Source organism: Branchiostoma lanceolatum, chromosome 17 (genome assembly GCF_035083965.1).
Source record: "Branchiostoma lanceolatum isolate klBraLanc5 chromosome 17, klBraLanc5.hap2, whole genome shotgun sequence".
In the NCBI taxonomy this organism is placed as follows: domain Eukaryota; kingdom Metazoa; phylum Chordata; class Leptocardii; order Amphioxiformes; family Branchiostomatidae; genus Branchiostoma; species Branchiostoma lanceolatum.
The window spans coordinates 2,338,259-2,360,099 of record NC_089738.1 but is presented as its reverse complement, the minus strand read 5'-3'; the positions used below and the strand labels follow the sequence as shown (position 1 = coordinate 2,360,099).

General features: G+C 40.2%; 1 long non-coding RNA gene across 1 annotated transcript; it reads right to left on the bottom strand.

The window, feature by feature from the left end:
• Window positions 1-3,800: 3,800 nt before the first annotated feature.
• Window positions 3,801-5,470, bottom strand: LOC136422772 (uncharacterized). The gene is made up of 2 exons (XR_010753670.1): window positions 5,185-5,470; window positions 3,801-4,123 (listed from the first exon to the last, which is right to left on the bottom strand). It is a non-coding gene; the product is annotated as an uncharacterized lncRNA (long non-coding RNA).
• Between the last annotated feature and the right edge of the window lie 16,371 nt (window positions 5,471-21,841).

The following is a 21,841-nucleotide window of genomic DNA, read 5'->3' as shown; positions in this document are numbered from 1 at the left end:
TTGCCATTCCGCAAGGTCTTCTTATTCATTCATTCCCTCCCGTCGTGACACCTGAGTGACGTCGTACCGTGATCTACCTGTCCAGGAATTCTGTAAGTATCAAACTGTTACCAACTGTAGGGCATTGGTCTCAACCATTGTTTTACATTATTGTTTTCTTAGCGGGTTACCACAATGATAATACTGATTTTCCACTCTGTCTTTTTACAATTAGTATTGTGTTGTAATGTTTTCAAGCAACATAGGGATGGTTTTGCGTCCGCCTCTAGGACGGTGCCAAAAAAAGACCAAACAATACCCGACTAATCAAGATGTTTTTTTTCTGCACCAGTTCAAACTACACCATGAAGCTGTTTGTTTGCATGCTGCTTGTAACGATGGTTGTCGTGGCAACGCTGATCGACGACTCCGAGGGATGGAGGCGCCGACGCAGGCGCAGAAGATACGGCAAACGCGACGCCGATGATGGTACGTTTGGTCATCACAAACATTCAGACGGACAATTCAATTTTTTTTCTACATTTGGTCTGGTTGGCTAAGGATTGCTAATACAATGTTCTTACGTCGCACACAGAAGAAAGACTTGTAAAGAGAGCCCGAGATTCATTCCACACTCAGACAGTTTTAGTGTCTAAATGTTCAGAATAGATTTGTTTATTCATGTGATGCAGCACCAGCATAATATGTGTCTAATATGCGCCTTCCCGTTTCTCCTTCCAGTTGACTCAGAGCTGAGGGAGGTAGTGGAAGAGGCGAGGTCGCTCCTGGAAGAACTGGATGAACAGCCTGAACAGTTGGACAAGCGGGGACTGAAGGACATGGATTTGGAGAACATGCGCACAGATCACGAAGATGGTAAGCAGCCAATCTGGCTTTCACACTTGTCGCCGTAAGACCACGGAACCAATCCCGTCCTCTCTAGCCCACTCTATGTAATTGTGACTTACCACGTTTTAATGGGAACCGTTAACGTTGTTCGTCAGTGTTGTTCCTTGTGTGACCAGTGTAAGGAGCGATTGATCGATAACGTCATTGACAAGATCTAGGCACAACATGTTGGTTACCCAGGGTTTACTTGAGCAACCATCCAGTTGCGCTCGTCTTCTTTTCACTTTTCACTTATAATAACGAATCTCTCTGTATATTTGAGGACAAAACGGTTGATTAAGGTGTTGCTTTGAGTACAACAGTTTCGCAAAAAATATCATGGCTGTCACTTAGATACGTTTATTCATGGCTTCAACCAATTGTGCATCGCATTAGGTACTTTTCCTGTCGCTAATACTGATATTTTTTGTTCACAGATGCTCGAAGAAGACGCTAGTTCTCAGTGATCTGCCGGATGACCGGAACAACACAAGTTTCAAATGATAATGACGTCATAACAGCAGGAGTCGCGATTAATTAGTTGTGTCGAAAAAATCAAATGATTTAGACAAAAAAATATCATTTGTCGTCTCGCCTGTATCTGAATTTACATTGTCAAGAGACTTTGAGGGATTACTTCTAATTACGTAACATGCAATGTTATTGAACTCAGTATAATATAGATACGGAATACAAACGGATATGGCAAAACAATGTGTATTAAAACAGAATCCGTCTTCTCACAACATCAACAACATGTGTATATAAATGACAAGGATACCATGTATTCAATGCTCCGATATACGTCATTCTGTGCACTGAAAGTGCTGATTCAATAAATTCTATTGAAAGAAAACGAAAACTTGTGAATCGATTTATTTCATCTACATATGTTATATTAGCACAATAATACATTATTAATAGCACCGACTGTCCATATTTCCACATAGCGCTAACAATTAGCATATCCTTTTGTCAATCATCACTTAAGCTATCTACATACTAGATGTCATGACCATCCGTCAGCCCCTTCTTGAGTATCTCTGTTTAAAAATTTGAAACGAAATCCCGGCTCCTGTAGTTCAAAAAAGCTAAGCAACTTGCGCGTAAGGACTACAGTCTGCCTTGAATAGATTATAAGACTAATGTCATACCTGGAAGTTAAATGGGAACCTTAGGAAAACAAAGGTTATTGTTTTCACTAAGGGCAGCCGACTACCAAAAGAGTTATCCTCCATGCACAAGACAACATGTATAAGAAAAATACTGTTGAAATGGTGTCGTCATATTGTTGTTTAGACATTGTTGTCAACTCTGCGGGCATTTTCAAGGCGAAACACCTGTACCGTAAGGGACTTATTTGGGATAGATTCAATCGCCAGACAAAGCCGATGCGCTTTTTTTTCTGTCAGAATCAGACTTTTCTACATCTGCGTTAAGCCCATAATTATCTTCGCCGAGTACTAGTACTCGGGAAGATTATGTTTTCGGTTGAGAAATCTGTTAGGTGGGTCTGTATGTATGTCAAGAGCATAACTCAGGAAAACTTCGATGAATCTTTATGATTTTTGGTAGGTGTGTAGTGGTTGTGCAAAGGAAGGTCAAGTTCGAAAATGGTTAACCTTGCGTTTTTTAACAGTACTGCAGCGCACTTTGCATCTTTTTGTGTTTGTATGCAGGCAAAAAAAGTGACGGAAACGTTGATGGATCTTCATGATTTTTTGTAGGTGTGTAGATATTGTGAAAACGGAGGTCAAGTTCGAAAATGATTTATCTGGCGCTTTCCTACAGTACTGCAGCATGCTTTGTGTGTACGTGATTTTGTATGTCGCCAGCATAACTCGAGGAGCTGTTGACGGTTGTGCATGATATTAAGTAGATAGGTAGGGGTTTTAAAGAGGAAGGTCAAGTTCGATAATGGGCCTCCTAGCGGATACTTAAGGTACTGCAGCGGAGCTTCAAAGTTTGAGGCCAAATTTTCTGGAGGTGTCAGACTCATCATTTTTAGGTGGTAGATAGGTTCTGGGTCAGCAAGTGAGTGGTGTAAATTAAGGCCCCCTAGCTGCTTGTTTGGAACTGCAGTTGGCGTTTTTGTTTTTACCTTTGGAGACGAATAACTCCAGCAGGGATTGATGGATCATCATGATTTATTGCATGTGAATAGTTTGGGTGATGCTTTACATTATTGAATACTTATAATGCAAATAAGGAAATAATTTGCATAATAAATGAGGAAAGTTTATCACACCGCCAAAAGCTTGTAGTCAAATTTCATGCAAGCGTTATAGTCATGATTTTTATGTGGTTTATAGCTCTTGGGACAGGGAGTAAGTGATGTAAGTTTAGGCCCCCTAGTGGCTTGCTTAGAACTGCAGTGGGCTTTTTTTTATGTTACCTTTGGAGGCAAATATCTCGGGTAGGGTTTGATGAATTTGCATTGTTTTTGACAGGTAGCTTATTGAGGTAATGATTAACAAATATAGATGTATGAAATTGTAATCAGGGTCTAATTAAGTTGTGAAATAGGCTTGTTTATAATTGCGTTTAAGTACCTGTTGTCGACCTACATCCAAGGACAACACCTGTTTGTCACTTGGGCTCAAGATTGATGCTCTGCATTCCTTGTATGGGTCAGGCAGCACTACATCATGATCACCCGCTTGGAGGGAGCTTATATCAACAAACACGGAGGGAGCTTATATCAACAAAGACGGACAGGACTGTTCGCGTGGGACAAGTCAAAATAAAAACAATTGAACATCGCCTGGACACGGCGTTTCTCAATTCACCACCATTATGCTTTAACTGTGCACATGTGACTATATACATGGCACGTTACAAGAATTCTTTACGCAACATTTATGTGAAAACAAAAATGAAAGCGTTGGCGATCGATAGATATAAGAAATAATGTGCAAGCAGCAGGCAATACAGAAGGCATTATACTAAGCTTTATGTGGTTTGTAAAATGCCGTTGTATATACCACACTTACGCTGGATGTGGACCACAGTCCTTCGTAAATGAGAGTACAAAAAGGTTCTTGTACAGATAGTGATATAAATATCCTCAAAACCAGGAAAGCCTTCAAAACAGACCCATCAGGAGCACTAGCGTTGCACGTCTTTAGGACCAACCCCGAGGTACAAGAGCACAATATGCAACACCCGACTAAACTCCTCTCCAGGGTGTTTCACATTAAAGCCAGAGACACAACAAAAATATATCATAAAACAGTAACAGTCAGGTCTCACAAATCTAACACTCGACAAAACCAAGTAAAACAGGAGGCTTAAGAGAGATATTGTCAATAGCAGTAGGGGCAAGAGTCATAGTCACTGCCACTGGCGTAACGTTTCAGACGGAACTGTTAAGGGCGCATTCGCAACAGTAGCAGGCATTGACAGCACGGGTCATGATGTCCACACCATCCTCGTAAAATTCGACAGTGATCGCGTTGGCAAACAAGCAATTACCGACGATACAAGAAAGATTTACCCAAACGTGGTACTCATTAAAATACAACGTTTAGTTCCCCAACGGTTACGACAAGCGGACGATCCAAGTACAACGAGAACAGTACCCTCTGTCTTTAGCATGGGGCTGTACATATTCTGATATAGTTCGAGGTAAATCACTGGGCAAAATTGTTGTCCCCTTTGAGCGCAAAGCTCATTTTTTCCCAGGTCAGTTATATGTTCCCTTAAGTCGTGTTGAGTTTGAACGGATTGTATCTATTGGGATTTAAACTGTATGCAACCAGTCGATGTCTTCTGCTTCGTGGAAACCTTCCTGAATGGCCAACAACAGACTTAACATTTTCTGCCACAACCAACGGCCTTTAGAACAGACAGAAATGGAACACGAGGAGGGGTGATGACTGTTACTTAACACAAGACGTCAATCCTACACAGCTCCATACATGTATTTCAGAGATGGACTGGAGTGCATACATGTAGCTACCACAGTCACTAAACTATCGACCACAGTCAACAGCATTAACATCTACAGACCACACTCCCTGCCTGAAGCCGCCTTTATCGATAGACTACAAAAACGTCATGCATCCACTTCCAAGTGACATCTTGACAATTATCCTTGGTGATTTCAATTTTGACCTCTTCCTGCCCAAATCCTTGTAATCCGTAACGGGACAGTTCAAGCTCCACTGACAATAGTACCCTTCTAGATCACGTTTATGTCCGTGGACATGTACAAGACAGTATCAGAGTTACTGTAATCATCATCATCTTCTGTGTTGCCTTGATATAACAACAAACTGCTACTTAAGGTAATACTGTCCATACACACAAAGCTACATTTTTTACATCTTAACCCTTGGCACATATAATTCAAACGCTCTTCTAACAATAGCAATTATAATTACATAGGCATTGATTGTAACATAAATTTCAAATCTAACTTGCAAACCACTATACCCTGTACATAACACACACATGTCAATTGACAGACTCAACTTAATATATGAGGTAACATTTATAAACATAATAGATTTAAGAACTCTATAAAAACACCGCTCTCTGCACTCTTTATAGAAACCCTTGCTTATTCGGCGAAGATATGTGTTCGTGGAACTCTAGTTCTTTATAGGTAGGAAATCTGGGGTTATGTTAAAAGTTCCAAATCCTGTCCTATCCAATCAACCAAACTAAAATTCTGTAAACAAACCCTACATGTTTCTAGATCGGCGTGTGGCCTCGCTGCTAGAGCGGAATTAGGGAGGTTTAGCGGGTCTTATAAATTCACTCCCCATCGCTCATTGACTACTTTTCTTGTCGTGTACTTGAGACAATTGAAGAGGATTGTAGCGCAAATAAAGCCTTTTCTATGTGAAAGAAATGCCTCAAATGTGTTTTCAGTTTGTATTATACACTGAATGTATAAAAATAAGTAATGATTAAAAAATGGTAGCTGAGTTGATTTAATCAGTTATTTTGCATAGTTTTTAGTGGTAAAAATACAGAGGATTCTGAAGATTCTGGGTGAGCGATGCATAAGTGTTTGCGGCCTGTAAAGATATGAAAGTTGACAGTCACTGTTGATAGTTTCACACTACCAGAGCCTTTTCTGCAGTGCCGGTCCCAACCGGTTTCTGAATATACTTCACAAAATTGGCCTTTTTTAGCTTGTTATTTCATGTTTGCAATTGATAAAATGGGTTCTGGGGTAGAAGGTACAACGGTTAGAAATGGAACCTGATTTTCCACTACCACTGCTACTGCAAGTTCGGGCCTATGAGAAAGTAATATCTTCTGTATTGAAACGAAGGACGGCTCACAAATGTACAATGTGCGTTTCACAAAACTTGACGATTGTGTTAAGAATGGTGTAAAAAGTCTAAGTAGCACAAATAGAGCTTTTTCTATGCGAGAGAAACGCCTCAAACGTGTTTTCAGTAGGTTTTATATACTGAGAGTATCAAAATAAAGTAAGTAATAATCTAAAAATGGTAGCCGGGTGTAGGTTTGATTTTAGTTGTCAAAGAGAAACCGGAAGATTCCTGGTGAGCGCTGCATAAGTATTTGCGCTTCTAATGATATGACCCTTGACTGTCACTATCAGAGCCTTTTCTGCAATGCCAGTACCAACCTCTTCCTGAATATACTTCACAAAATCGGTCTGTTCTGAAATTAGGAGATCAGCAAAGTTCACAAAGGGGGTTTGAAATAATACTGAGTGGAATTTCAAAATTCAGCTTTGGGGGCACTTAAAAAAGCTGGAAACAAAAGTTGTAAAAGTTATTTTCTCAGTCCAATAAAACACGTACTGACAGTTTCGCACGCTCGTGTTTTGTTTTGTGTATCCTGTACAATAAAGAATTCATTTTTCGTTTCAACTATTGCATACCACAATATAAATTGTTTGAACGATTTCCAGCGCCAAAACTACTTACACACGCTACCCAATTCAATCATACGTGTCCAATCTGAATTTTATAGCCAAGTCAAGACACGACCAAAGAAAGCAAAAGCAGTTGTCTGTTGGTATTCTGTACATTGTGTGCTGATTTTACAAACAGATGTCATTTTCTTTCATAAACGTGTGAGTTTACTCTTTCACAGTTGTCTTCTCTACTTTTTTGTCAGTATGACGTGTCTCTACCATTGACAGACAATTGTCTTTAAGCCGGCGTCACAATTCATGCGAGCATCGGCCGATTTTGTAGATCGCCGGAAGCTCGCCGAATTTCACAATCGCCCGGCCCGAGCTGCGACCGTATTTTTCGCTGAAAACCTGCCCCGTCACAAATTGAACGGAGCTCGGGCGACGTCCGTCAAACACTAATAATCATAAATACCTCATGAGACGGTACCATCTCTTGGACACGGACGAAGTCAGAATCAACTGACCTGGTAACAAGGGCATACTTGGACCAACTTTACTTTCTGAGTTGTGGCAAATCTGTAGGGCATGAGTGAAGTGGACGGCCACACTGAAAATAATACTATAGACAGGAATTTTGTTATAGACCAATCCAAATAAAAGCTCAGGAGCCACAAAGTCAATAGATCAGTCGTTCAACCCCGATCCAAACATTTTCACCAAACGGAAATCGACCGAAGCTCGGGCGAACGCCGTCCGAGCTTCGGCCGACCGTTGGTAAGCCTATCGACGCCCTGCCGACGCCTGGGCGTGCCTCGGCCGACAAACATAGATCTATAATGACTCAGTGGACTTTCAAATACTAGTAGTCGTTTTGTGGAGGAAAAACTCAGGAAGTCAAGTCAAGCCTCATAAGTCAAGCCCCAGTCCATTGATATATAAATTGAAACATCCAAAACAATAACAAAAACGAAACAGGTATTGTTTGCGGTGTCCAAATCTCATTGATGATAATTTTTTTAATGAAAATTTAACTTTGCAATTGAATTGTCTTTCATTAGAAACGTTTGACAGCATTCTTTGACAAGATGATATTAGTATCAATTAATATCACAGTATCATCTATCATCTTATGTCATAAACTAAACTGTCGTTACCTTTTATATATAAACAAGAAGGAGTTCGGCCGGAGCCCGTCCAAGCGCCCAGCGATACCAGTACAACGCTCGCCCGAAGCACGCCTTATTTTTCATGAGTCGGCCGGAACACTGACGACGGTCGTCCGATTATTGTACAAAGCCCGTGCGAGGCTCGCACGAGGCCGAAGAGCTCGGGCGACCTCCGGCCGACCAAAAATCGGGTCTAAAATCGTCGGATGCCCGCCCGAATATTGGCCGAGCGCTGGGCGTTGCTCGGGCGAGCTACGGGCAAACTGTTGACGAGCTGTGCGAGTTCAAAAATCGTCGCCGAGGCCTCGCTGAATTTAAGCGCAGCTTCCAGTGACCCGCGAACGTCGGCCGAGCTCCGAAAAATCGCCCGAAGCTCGCAGAATCGCCAGGACGTCGGTCGTACTTCGGCCGAAAATCGCCATTTGGAGCTCGCCGACAAGTCGGCCGAGCGAAATTCTTGATTTGTGACGGGGGCTTTACCATATGTGTGTCATCTTTTCACAGATATGAAACGCCCATTGCAGTATAATCAACAGACAATTCGCCACAGACATTAATACAATGACTCATCTGCATAATTGTCTTACACTGGAGTATATATTGCCATTCCGCGAGGTCTTCTTATTCATTCATTCCCTCCCGTCGTGACACCTGAGTGACGTCGTACCGTGATCTACCTGTCCAGGAATTCTGTAAGTATCAAACTGTTACCAACTGTAGGGCATTGGTCTCAACCATTGTTTTACCTTATTGTTTTCTTAGCGGGTTACCACAATGATAATACTGATTTTCCACTCTGTCTTTTTACAATAAGTATTGTGTTGTAATGTTTTCAAGCAACATAGGGATGGTTTTGCCTCCGCCTCTAAGACGGTGCCAAAAAAAGACCAAACAATACCCGACTAATCAAGATGTTTTTTTTTCTGCACCAGTTCAAACTACATCATGAAGCTGTTTGTTTGCATGCTGCTTGTAACGATGGTTGTCGTGGCAACGCTGATCGACGACTCCGAGGGATGGAGGCGCCGACGCAGGCGCAGAAGATACGGAAAACGCGACGCCGATGATGGTACGTTCGGTCATCACAAACATTCAGACGGACAATTCAATTTTCTATATAGATTTTGTCTGGTTGGCTAAGGATTGATAATACAATGTTCTTACATCGCACACAGAAGAAAAACCTGTAAAGAGAGCCCGAGATCTGTTCCACGACATCATACTCGTATCAAAATGTTCTTTAAGAATGGATTTGTTCATGTAATGCAGCACCAGCATCATACGTGACCAACTAATATGCGCCTTCCCGTTTCTCCTTCCAGTTGACGCAGAGCTGAGGGAGGTAGTGGAAGAGGCGAGGTCGCTCCTGGAAGAACTGGATGAACAGCCTGAACAGTTGAACGAACGGGGACTGAAGGACATGGATTTGGAGAACATACGCACATATCATGAAGAGGGTAAGCAGCCAATCTGGTTTTCACACTTGTCGCCGTAAGACCACGGAACCAATCCCGTCCTACTTACCCTCTCTAGCCCACTCTATGTAATTGTGACTTACCACGTTTTAATGGGAACCGTTAACGTTGTTCGTCAGTGTTGTTCCTTGTGTGACCAGTGTAAGGAGCGATTGATCGATAACGTCATTGACAAGATCCAGGCACAACATGTTGGTTACCCAGGATTTACTTGAGCAACCATCAAGTTGCGCTCGTCTTCTTTCCACTTTTCACTTTTCACTTATAATAACGAATCTTTCTGTATATTTGAGGACAAAACGGTTGATTAAGGTGTTGCTTTGAGTACAACAGTTTCGCAAAAAATATCATGGCTGTCACTTAGATACGTTTATTCATGGCTTCAACCAATTGTGCATCGCATTAGGTACTTTTCCTGTCGCTAATACTGATATTTTTTGTTCACAGATGCTCGAAGAAGACGCTAGTTCTCAGTGATATGCTGGATGACCGGAACAGCACAAGTTTCAAATGATAATGACGTCATAACCGCAGGAGTCACGATAAATAGTTATGTCGAAAAAATCAAATGATTTAGACCCAAAATATAATTTGTCGTCGCCTGTATCTGAATTTACATTGTCAAGAGACTTTGAGGGATTACTTCTAATTACGTAACATGCAATGTTATTGAACTCAATATAATATAGATACGGAATACAAACGGATAAGGTAAACAATGTGTATAAAAACAGAATCCGCCTTCTCACAACATCAACAACGTGTGTATATAAATTACAAGAATACCATGCTCCGATATACATCATTCTGTGCACTGAAAGTGCTGATTCAATAAATTCTATTGTATGAAAACTTGTGAATCGATTTATTTCATCTACATATGTTATAACAGCACAGTAATACATTATTAACAGCACCGACAGTCCATATTTCCACATAGCGCTAACAATTAGCATATGAATTTGTCAATCGTCACTTAAGCTATCTTCATACTAGCGAACGTTGCTGTGGCAACGCTGATTGACGACTCCGAGGAATGGAGGTGCCGACGCAGGCTAGATGTCATGACCATCCGTCAGCCCCTTCCTGAGTTTCTCCCTTTAAAAATTTGAAACGTAATCGGCTCATGCAGTTCCAAAAGGCCGCTAGGGTGCCCAAACCTACATGGCTTACTCTCCCTCCGATCCCAAAAGTTACCTACCACTAAAAATCATGGCATCTCCAGGGCACAAGATGTCAAAAACGGAAGTTCCACTTCAGTACCATAGCAAGCCCCAAATCTATACTCTCTAAGCAGAGGATGGGTTCCGGTAGGTTTTTGACGTGTTTTATGCGTTTTTGTCGGGCTTTCTACTTTGTCATTCTTTTTTCTCTTCAAACCCCACCTGGGGTACATACAGGTCAGGTAACATATGACAAAAAACAATTCTTTATTTAAATCCCTGATTTGCCTGATTAATTCAAAAGCGCCATAATTCATCTAAGTAAATGATAGGACTGTCAATAAACAAGATTAATCCGATGCCTTTTGTTGACAAATTCCTGCTCTCGATTGTTGAGTGAATAATCTACAACGTTCTAGATTCATTCAAAAGTATTGATTCAACAGTCGGTGACTGAGACTTTGATCCCTATTTTAGCTTTCGACGACAATTTCGATATTTACACAAATACCAGTTCAAATACCCGCCCTCCCGAGTCACGCGGTTGCTGTTTCATGACGACACCCTTCGCTGACCAATCGTGGCGCGTCGTCAGTTTCGGGGACGTCACGCGAGGAGGAAGTAACGGGTTTCGGTGCCATTTCCCGACGACATCGCCTGGCTAGCAGGACTATTTGTGGCATCGCTACAGAAAGGGGAACAAGACGGTGTGAAGACTAGGTAGGAAACTGTTTTACGTCATTCCATGTGCGTGATGTAGCGGTAGCGATGGATACGTAAGTGAACACGTTGTTTCAGCTGTACCCGTTGTTTCAGCTGTAGGATCATGTAGGAAACCGTGTGTATGTTTGGTGTGGGGTGGGTGTTTTTTTCAACAACCACGCTGTTTCCTTATAGTGACTGGGTTTCTGACGGCTGTTGAGATCAAGTCGCCCCTCTAGGATTGAATCAGATCATCGGCAGTCATAAGGCGGCATTAAACTGTCGAGTAGATGTTGGAAAATGCTCAGCGTACGGTGGGATGGGGTGGGGGTCATCGTTCAATTTTGAGCTTTTTCTAGCCAGGGTGTTACATCACAGAGTAATGTGCATATCACGTCAATCAATCGATCTATCCATCGATCAACCAACTAATCAATCAATCAATCAATCAATCAATCAATCAATCAATTGATTATTCAATCATATGATAAGTAGTTGCAGAGCCTAATTTAGCACGAAAAGTATAATGTACTTTCAGTTGACTGCATGTCATATAAAGTAAAAAAAAATAGTGTGACAATGGACCGAAACCAGATATTTTCTCATGTCAGTGTACTGCAACTTGTAGTACAAGGTAGGGCATCCGCCATGGGTATCTTAATAACGTATGTGATTAATGATACAGTACACGTGTTTCTTATCATGTGCCTTGTGACAGAATTATGAGCGAATTACCTTCGCCAAGAAAGTTATGCTTTCGGTAGTGTTTGTAATTGTCGCTAAGCATGGGATTCATTTCATGGCTGGATTCATGAATGTTAGCGTTTGATGAAATCTCGTTGGTAAGACGGAAAAAAGAAGCTGTTGACACAACTCCCGCCTTTTCCGCACCCGAAGTCAAGACTGTCATGTCGTCGTGGCTGAACAGACTCACATAATTTGTCGATCGTAACGTACGCAAGACTTCAAACCAGACAAAGACATCCCGAGGTGTGGACAGACCGTCGGTATAAAAGGCTAACGCGACACTTGAACTGCACCGAGTGATCAAGTAACATACCTTCGGCCTCATGGCTGGTTTGAAGAAGCCTTTTTTTTTAGTAAAACACTACGAGAAAGCACTTTCACTGTCCTTTGTAAATGTAGCTCTGTGACTAAATGCTAATCAGTCAATGTTTTGATACTGACGTGGGAAGCATAATGATGTAACCTTCCCCAGACCTGGGCAAAGTAGAAATGTCGTAATGGAAGTTGACTCATTTTTTTAATACCTGACTACTAGAATAATAATCAATCCCGACCTTACGTGTTAGTAACCTGTGAACCCCTCCCCTATAACCACTTTGGTACAGCCCTTTGATCGCCATTGTCGCCTCTCCTTTGTTGTTCCACGGGTCAAAGGGGGAATTTGTTTCACAGCTCATTAAACACCAGCAACTCTGGATTTGAATAGACGCCGGAAATGTCAATAACCTTGAATCTTAAGTCAGATGTCTTTTAACAAGGATAGTTATGATATCTATGATACTCATTAAGACAGATGTAGATACTAAATTGTATAAATACAAGCAAGGAGGTTTAGCAGGCCCTACTAATTGATAGTCTCGACTGTACTTTACAAATTACCCTTGTCTTTCTAAAGTTTAGGCCAGGTTTATTTCGCTCTGGCTGGATTACTGCAAGGGCATCATATCCTGAATTGCTGTAAATCTCGTTTTGTGCTAATGTTACACGTCATCAGGACGTTTTAACTTGATGCACGTCGTGTAATACTTAATCTTTGACCCGTCATATGTGACTTGCACTTTGACTTTTAGCTTCACCGGGAAGGTTATGTTTTGCATTGGTGTGTGTGTCCGTCCGTCTGTGAACAGTATGCTGTAACTCGAGAATGCCTGGATGGATTGTCTTAATACTTGGTATGCGGGTAGGTCTTCTTGAGACCTCAAAATGATAAGATTTTAAGCCCCCTAGCTACTTGCTATGGTACTGCAGCGGAACATGGTATGGTCATGATTTTTGAGTGGCAGATAGCTCACCACAGGGAAGATAAGTCGTGTAGGTTTTGGGTGACCTAGCTGCTTTTTTGAAACTGCAGGAGCCAATTTCGTTTCAAACTTTGAAAGGGAATAACTCAAGAAGGGGTTGACGGATCGTCATGCATGATGATTGATATGTAGATAGCTTGAGTGATGATTAACTAGATCAAATACAAGTTATGCAAATAAGGCGATGATTTGCATAATTAATTAGGAAATTTTATAAATCCGCTGCACTCCATTATAGGACTCTCAAACACGTCACATATGTAACTGAGAAAGAGAGGAATATCGATAGATATCAATTATGCAAATGACCACCTAATCTGCATAATTAATGATAAAATACTTTAACTCCATAATGGTAAATGATGGGGATTTCATTCTTGCAGCATTTGGAAGTTAAGTTGATGTGGACATGATCAGACACGAGTCATGCAAATGAGGGCCTCATTTACATGATTTATGAGAGAATGCTACAATAGTCTTCTTTGCTAATATACTTTGAACAATTTGGGTAGAGATGATGGTCAACTGACATAATTCATGCGAATTAGGTCCCTTTTACATAATAGATTGAAAACATTAAATTTTAGTATCAATTTTATGATATGCCACTCGAAAAGGTTAACATTAGTCGACGAAGGTATGGAATCGTGGAATCCTAGTTACTTGATACGCCGACTAGGCAAAAAGTATACGTGGGTATAATGTTAAAGGAGTCCTAAACTCCAGAAGGCGGTGTTATTTTCCACTAGATTATGTATCAATAAATACATAATCAGACGACTTTTTACAAAATTCTGCTTGTGGTAAATTGCACAAGGTGAGTTTTGTAAAATAATATGATACTCACTAAACCCGTGCAGACCCTACCCATGCATTATGCGTAAACATACATCTTTAATCGTAAATATTTTTGGCATAAATGAGGGTGGTTAAGCACAATAAGAAGGCCAATTGTTGAGAAGATATAAAAGTACACATAGCCAGAAGGTTTTTCTTAACCACCCTGACATTCTTTTTGTAATCTAACTTTTGTCAGGCCTTGTAAGGCACATTGTATTAAGCCATAGGCTGAGGTTTTTTAATTCAATTAATTAGAAAATAGAGGGTCACCTGGGGAATTTAGTAGAATACTGGATGCTTTTTGATGCGCACGGAACTAGTGTGTACTTAATCGTATACTGTAAAAAATATCAATTTTTACTTCCAAAAATTATCATCTATTGGAAAATAACTCCCCCCTCTGGACTTTAGGACCCCTTTAAAGGAAAGCTACACAACAAACTGAAAATCCTTCTATGTTATGCTTAATATATTTCAAATTCTTACTTCAAGTTGTTTCACATAAGTCCGTCATACTTTGCAACTTATGCCGTGCTGACGCCTTCTCACCTGATAATTGAATTACATGACGTCAGTGTTTCAAATTTTTCACCTGATGATTGTATTATATGACGTCAGTGTTCTAAAATTAGATCATCAGGAGAAAAATTTGAAACACTGACGTCATATAATTCAATTATCACGCGAGAAGGCGACAGCACGGCATACGTTGCAAACTGTGGAAAATCCCAGAACTATGACGGACTTATGTGAAACTAGAAAGGCAACATTTGCGAGCAAATACAGCATGTTTAGCCATACTCCTCGCCATGCAAAAAATGGACTCTCCCAAAATAACAATGGACCATTCTAAAATACTTGCACTAAAAAAATGAATCACCCAGTCCAAAATTGAGTCTTCCAGTAGCACCTCAACACAATATGGACCAGTCCACAACCATATCCACTTATTGATTAACAAATACACTTCTGCTAACAAATGGACTTTTTCATAATCATTCCAGCTCAAAATAATTAAAGAATCCTCCCCTTGCAAGAATGGAATATTCCGTGCTATTTCCATGTAAACCAGTCGAAAAATATCCGCTGAAAATTACACTCTTGCGCATAATCAACCCAGTTCAAAATTGAATTAAAAGAGATCAACCCCAGGGAAGAATGAAGTTTTCCATAGTATACATATGAAGATTTGACAGGAGAAGAAGGAAATGACCAAAAACAACATATTTGAGTCAATTCCAAGTCACCGAGAGGGTTTTAATATAATATTTGTAATATGTTTGAACTATTTTGATTAAAAGAAATGTGTTTGATTAATCCAAATGTTTGTGTTTCTGCCTATTTTCGGTGGCCGCGCTAGACCACCAGCGGATTTGTTTTGACGGAGCGTCACCCGCGCGCGACGATGTACACTGTTCGGCACCGCTAATATCCGGCATTTTCCCGCTCCAAAACACTCCACAAGACCCACGTTTTTAGTGTTTTGCCTCGTGTGCAACACGATTCGATTTGCATTACTAACGGGACGAAAATGTTATGATAGAAAAAATTCACCCCATCCCGGCGTCCGTCCCAAAAACATGAACGCATGAACGACATAAAAATATATTTTCTTACAGATTCAATCACGAAAATCAACAGCATGGGATTCCAAATTTTCGCAACGGCCGACCATTTATCATGGTCGAACTTCCTTTTAAGGCGTGCGATAGATAAACATTCCCGGCACATAATAGTCACTAGTACCAGACTAACGCAAGCTAATGATGATAATAGGGAGAAAGTTTGTCAGTGAAGTTTAGCCACCAGAGGGTACATTCATTTAACGTTACAAGCTAGCGCAAACGGGCGAATCATTGACCTTAGCGGGGACTGACTCTACTGGCCTAATCATTCCTTTTTTGCCAAATTCTACGATCCATACGCCCGTACGTAGGACATGTAGGAAGGCCTGGTGGACGCTACACATCACGGGAGACGCGTGTTGGTCCGAGACAGACAACGGCGTGCTTGTCCTAGGAATTCCCATACCATATTTGGCATGAATACTAGCACACCTGCGCCAGGAATGCAAAATAATTAGATTAACCCAATTGACCAATCAGGTGGTCGCAAGGCTCACAGGCATGCAAGGCCAGGTGCAAGGCACTTGGGGTCAATGACCTTTAGGTCATATGTAGTATTGAAAGTGACAGAAGTGGCAAATATTGTCAAGAAAGCCCAAAATAAATCGTTTTGAATATATGTATGCCAAAAATGGGAATGTAGTCCTTTAAATATTTGTTCAAGCCACATATACAGCAAATTTCAGGTCATTCGGTTGAAATACCAGGGCGCAGGAGGCCAAGATATGCTAAAAATAGCCTAAAAACCTCAATAAAATCACTTTCAAGGTCAATATCAAAAAAAGGTAAAGAACGCACATTGGTTTTTGCCTACATTACCTCTGTACCAAATTTCAGGTCATTTGGTCAAAAAATGACAGAGATGAATCAATTTGAAGATTTGACAGGAGAAGAAACATGAGTAACTAGAAAGGCAACATTTGCGAGCAAATACAGCATGTTTAGCCATACTCCTCGCCATGCAAAAAATGGACTCTCCCAAAATAACAATGGACCATTCTGAAATACTTGCACTAAAAAAATGAATCACCCCAGTCCAAAATTGAATCTTCCAGTAGCACCTCAACACAATATGGACCAGTCCACAACCATATCCACTAATTGATTAACAAATACACTTCTGCTAAAAAATGGACTTTTTCATAATCATTCCAGCTCAAAATTGAAAGAAATAATTGAATAATCCTCCCCTTGCAAGAATGGGATATTCCGTGTAAACCAGTCGAAAAATATCCGCTGAGAATTACACTCTTGCGCATAATCAACCCAGTTCAAAATTGAATTAAAAAAGATCAACCCCAGGGAAGAATGAAGTTTTCCATAGTATACATATGAAGATTTGACAGGAGACGACGGAAATGACCAAAAACAACATATTTGAGTCAATTCCAAGTCACCGAGAGGGTTTTAATATAATATTTGTAATATGTTTGAACTATTTTGATTAAAAGAATGTCTAAGTCACAATAGTTCTAAAGTGTTCAAACAATTAGAATTGAAACTTATAACATGTTTGAACTTATTTCACATACGTTGGAAACATTTCGAACGTAACTACACAAAAATCTCTTTATTTAGAACAGTTTCAAACCATCTATCCAAATGTTTCAATGTTCGAACAATTTGTAACAAAAGCTTTTCACAATTGCCCTCATAAACGAAGGTGCTAAGTCCTCCTGTGTGTTTCTGCCTATTTTCGGTGGCCGCGCTAGACCACCAGCGGATTTGTTTTGACGGAGCGTCACCCACGCGCGACGATGTACACTGTTCGGCACCGCTAATATCCGGCATTTTCCCGCTCCAAAACACTCCACAAGACCCACGTTTTTAGTGTTTTGCCTCTTGTGCAACACGATTCGATTTGCATTACTAACGGGACGAAAATGATAGAAAAAATTCACCCCATCCCGGCGTCCGTCCCAAAAACATGAACGACATGAAAATGTATTTTCTTACAGATTCAATCACGAAAATCAACAGCATGGGATTCCAAATTTTCGCAACGGCCGACCATTTATCATGGTTGAACTTCCTTACAAGGCGTGTGATAGATAAACATTCCCAACACATAATAGTCACTAGTACCAGACTAACGCAAGCTCATGATGATAATAGGGAGAAAGTTTGTCAGTGAAGTTTGGCCACCAGAGGGTACATTCATTTAACGTTACAAGCTAGCGCAAAGGGGCGAATCATTGACCTTACCGGGGACTGACTCTACTGGCCTAATCATTCCTTTTTTGCCGAATTCTACGATCCATACGCCCGTACGTAGGGCATGTAGGAAGGCCTGGTGGTGGACGCTACGTCGCGCCAGTCTGAGGAGAAACGATCTCCCGTGTTGTGTTGAAGAATTTGGAGTTTGAAAATATCTGGAATAACTAATGCTAGAATAAACATTCACAAAATCATTGATTTAACTTGTTTTCTGTTATAAAATTTCCTAAACTGCAATTTAACCACTGAGTTTAAGGGAACATGGTGTTTTCCCGATAATCACGTTAAATGTTTATGTCCGGTCTTTCCTCCTCGTAAGCAAACTTCCAGCTTGGCCAGGTGCAAGGCACTCGGGGTCAATGACCTGTAGGTCATATGTAGTATTGAAAGTGACAGAAGTGGCAAATATTGTCAAGAAAGCCCAAAATAAATCGTTTTGAATATATGTATGCCAAAAATGGGAATGTAGTCCTTTAGATATTTGTTCAAGCCACATATACAGCAAATTTCAGGTCATTCGGTTGAAATACCAGGGCGCAGGAGGCCAAGATATGCTAAAAATAGCCTAAAAACCTCAATAAAATCACTTTCAAGGTCAATATCAAAACAAGGAAAAGAACGCACATTGGTTTTTGCCTACATTACCTCTGTACCAAATTTCAGGTCATTTGGTCAAAAAATGACAGAGATGAATCGATTTGAAGATTTGACAGGAGAAGAAGAATAAGAAGAAGAAGAAACATGAGAGAAAACAATATGTTTAGCCATACTTATGGCTAAACATAACTAGAAAGGCAACATTTGTGAGCAAATACAGCATGTTTAGCCATACTCCTCGCCATGCAAAAAATGGACTTTTTCATAATCATTCCAGCTCAAAATTGAAAGAAATAATTAAAGAATCCTCCCCTTGCAAGAATGGGATATTCCGTGCCATTTCCATGTAAACCAGTCGAAAAATATCCGCTGAAAATTACACTCTTGCGCATAATCAACCCAGTTCAAAATTGAATTAAAAAAGATCAACCCCAGGGAAGAATGAAGTTTTCCATAGTATACATATGAAGATTTTACAGGAGACGAAGGAAATGACCAAAAACAACATATTTGAGTCAATTCAAAGTCACCGAGAGGGTTTTAATATAATATTTGTAATGTGTTTGAACTATTTTGATTAAAAGAATGTCTAAGTCACAATAGAGTCAATTCCACATCACCGAGAGGGTGTTTGTTGCCTTTTGTTCTAACATTTACAAAACCTTTGTAACAATCTATGTGAGATAAGTAACTGTTAAGAACAATTTCCAACATTTATTTGATGTTCTAAATATTTTCTGCCGTGTTCCAACAGGTTAAACAAATTTCCAACATTGAACACATTATTTGTATTAGTTTCTAAACTGTTGCAACATAGATTGATCATTTGTTTGAACATGTTCCAACATTCTACAAATATGATATAACTGGGTCAGTGGGCTGGGAACAGGGCAATTCACACATCCCTTCAAAGTATAGGGGATTAGGACTAGGTGCCATGCATAAACACCTAAAGACAAAAGAGTTGCCAGTGTCCAGACGTGAAATCTAAAAATATACAGAGGCAGACAATAGAGCGTGATTAGCACCTACTTTTATGGGGGCAATAACCCAAATCTACCATTTTGAGAATGATGCAAAATGTTGGAACATGTTCCAACAGTAGAACAATCACACAGATCTTTGAAAACTGTTCTAAATAAAGAGATATTTGTGCAAATACTTTCATAATATTTCCAAAATATATAGATGAGTTCAAACATGTTCAAACTTTAATTTCTTATTGTTTGAACGGTCTGGAATTATTTTGACTGAAATAGTCTTTTCTCTAAAATTGTTCAAACTTATTAGCAATATCATCTAAAAACCCTCTCGGTGACATGGAATTGACTCTAGTTCTAAAGTGTTCAAACAATTAGAATTGAAACTTATAACATGTTTGAACTTATTTCACATACGTTGGAAACATTTCGAACGTAACTACACAAAAATCTCTTTATTTAGAACAGTTTCAAACCATCTATCCAAATGTTTCAATGTTCGAACAATTTGTAACAAAAGATTTTCACAATTGCCCTCATAAACGAAGGTGCTAAGTCCTCCTGTGTGTTTCTGCCTATTTTCGGTGGCCGCGCTAGACCACCAGCGGATTTGTTTTGACGGAGCGTCACCCGCGCGCGACGATGTACACTGTTCGGCACCGCTAATATCCGGCATTTTCCCGCTCCAAAACACTCCACAAGACCCACGTTTTTAGGGTTTTGCCTCTTGTGCAACACGATTCGATTTGCATTACTAACGGGACGAAAATGATAGAAAAAATTCACCCCGTCCCGGCGTCCATCCCAAAAACATGAACGACATGAAAATATATTTTCTTACAGATTCAATCACGAAAATCAACAGCATGGGATTCTAAATTTTCGCAACGACCGACCATTTATCATGGTTGAACTTCCTTCCAAGGCGTGCGATAGATAAACATTCCCGGCACATAATAGTCACTAGTACCAGAGTAACGCAAAAACGCATGTCCCCAGTGAGACCATGTGTTTTGCGCGGCATGCCCCGAATCCGTCTACCATTGCTGAATGTAGCCCGATTCATAGAGGTCTATTTTGTAAGCATTATTTCATGTACCCCTCAGCGTGAGAATTCCTTGTGCAACACTTCGCTACATTATATGTTTAAGTTTCCCCGGCCCCGCGCACCGCCTACCACCCGCCTTTGATCATGTATGAAGTCGGCGGCAGAGAGAGATCATCAATCAATTTTGACAGGAGTGTCGCGCCAGTCTGAGGAGAAACGATCTCCCGTGTTGTGTTGAAGAATTTGGAGTTTGAAAATATCTGGAATAACTAATGCTAGAATAAACATTCACAAAATCATTGATTTAACTTGTTTTCTGTTATAAAATTTCCTAAACTGCAATTTAACCACTGAGTTTAAGGGAACATGGTGTTTTCCCGATAATCACGTTAAATGTTTATGTCCGGTCTTTCCTCCTCGTAAGCAAACTTCCAGCTTGGCCAGGTGCAAGGCACTCGGGGTCAATGACCTGTAGGTCATATGTAGTATTGAAAGTGACAGAAGTGGCAAATATTGTCAAGAAAGCCCAAAATAAATCGTTTTGAATATATGTATGCCAAAAATGGGAATGTAGTCCTTTAAATATTTGTTCAAGCCACATATACAGCAAATTTCAGGTCATTCGGTTGAAATACCAGGGCGCAGGAGGCCAAGATATGCTAAAAATAGCCTAAAAACCTCAATAAAATCACTTTCAAGGTCAATATCAAAACAAGGAAAAGAACGCACATTGGTTTTTGCCTACATTACCTCTGTACCAAATTTCAGGTCATTTGGTCAAAAGATGACAGAGATGAATCGATTTGAAGATTTGACAGGAGAAGAAGAAGAAGAAGAAGAAACATGAGAGAAAACAATATGTTTAGCCATACTTATGGCTAAACATAAAAACAATATGTTGAGCCATACTAGGTATGGCTAAACATAACAACTTGAAGTAAGAATTTGACTTTGAAATATATCAAGCATTTTCAATTTTTTGTGTAGCTTTCCTTTAAGGCATTATCGTGCAACATAGGGAACAATTTACATTTATCGATATCTTGCAACTTTTATTGTTTTGACTTATCACATTGATTACATTAGGGCTTTATTTGCTGAATTCTGTCAAACAAAAAAGGCCGACGAGTGAACAAGTTAGCCCCCATTCAGATCTGGTTGAACACAACAGCTGTGTACTAAGCACAGTTAAACCACGGTACGTTGTTGTTACATGGTGCATTCAGTGCTATATTTTAGTAGTCTTTGAATCACCTATGGTAGCAGGT